The following is a 1,623-nucleotide window of genomic DNA, read 5'->3' on the forward strand; positions in this document are numbered from 1 at the left end:
CCCCCCCCATCTCATACAGATATACTTTATAACACACAGACACGCTTACTCTTTTTCTCTCTTATTTTTTTTTATTTTTTATCATTCATTAGTTTCTTCTCTCTCTCTTTCTCTTCATGTTCATAAACCTATAACTCACAACACTGAAATACATACACACACGTTCTCTTTCATTTTTGTACCTGGTCATCACTGTCTTTCCTTTCTCACACACAGACACTCGCTCACAGCTTTTTCTACCTTGTTTCCACAAACACTACACACACCCACGCACGTACACACTCACAGACAGACAGACACACACACACACACACACATACATGTTTCCCCTTTTTTCTACCATGTTTATCAGTTTCTTTTTGTACCTTGATATCACAATCTTACCTCTCTTTTCTACCTTGTTATTACCTTTTCTCTCAGTTTCCTACCATTACACACACACACACTCACACACACACTCACACTCATACGCACGCGCGCATGCACACTCTTTCTTTTTCTCTCTCTCTCTCTGTCTATCTATGTCTCTACTTTCAACTCCCCCTCCGTTACTCTTTCTTTTGCACAATCCACGCTCATTGTGTGTGTATATATATATGTACATAATGTGTGCGTTTGTGTATATTCTTTTTTTCTCTCCTGTCTTTCTATTGTATCCGTCTTCTCTTGTCTTGCTAATATCCCTTTCCTACTTTTTATTCCTCCTTTTTTTTATTTATGTTTATCTTTCTATCTTCCTTCTGTTCTTGTTCTCATTCTCTCTCTTTCTCTTCCTCCTTCGCGCATCTCCTCAACACACTCTCGCATTATCCAATCGACACACAGGCACACACCCACATACACGCATCCTGTTATTTCTCCCATTCCGTTTTTCTCGCTGATTTCTTTCATTCTCTATTTCTTGTATGCTTCTATACAGTCAAAAAATAAACATAAACTGATGTACAAATACGTAAAACTGTACATACGCACATACTCACACAACAACCCATATTACATACACAGAAATGCGCCAACGTGAAGTGTCTTCCTTCCGAATATGATCTATCTATCTATCTATCTATCTATCTATCTATCTATCTATCTATCTATCTATCTATCTATTTATCTATTTATCTGTCTGTCCATGTGAATGTGTGAGTAAATGAACGAGTGTATTTAATGTGATGTTTACGTTATTTGTGTTTTGTTCGTATGTATATGTGTGTGTATGTATGTATGCATGTATGTTTGCATGTATGTATGTATGTAGGAGATGCTTGCTCAAAAACGACCCAATTGATGCTGTTCAATTCACACTGGTGCCCAAATCGTTAAAAACAAAATAGAACTGCTGCCACCAAGGAGAAGCAATCACAACACAAAGCTAGAGAGGTACCAGTAGCCCAAGTGCTTTACCTCATACGCGCCTCTACATGTAGGAAAAGGTTCTTGACACGGACACGGATATCTCACATCAGCAGACACCCAGACATACAAGGCAATCTTGTGTCTTGGTCATTTTTGAGAGAGATAAGCAATATAAAGGTAGTCAGCTAAGGAGATACCTGTCTCTATCTATCTATCTATCTATCTATCTATCTATCTATCTATCTATCTATCTATCTATCTATCTCTGTCTAT

This window comes from Octopus bimaculoides, chromosome 5, assembly GCF_001194135.2.
Source record: "Octopus bimaculoides isolate UCB-OBI-ISO-001 chromosome 5, ASM119413v2, whole genome shotgun sequence".
NCBI classification, from domain to species: Eukaryota; Metazoa; Mollusca; class Cephalopoda; order Octopoda; family Octopodidae; genus Octopus; species Octopus bimaculoides.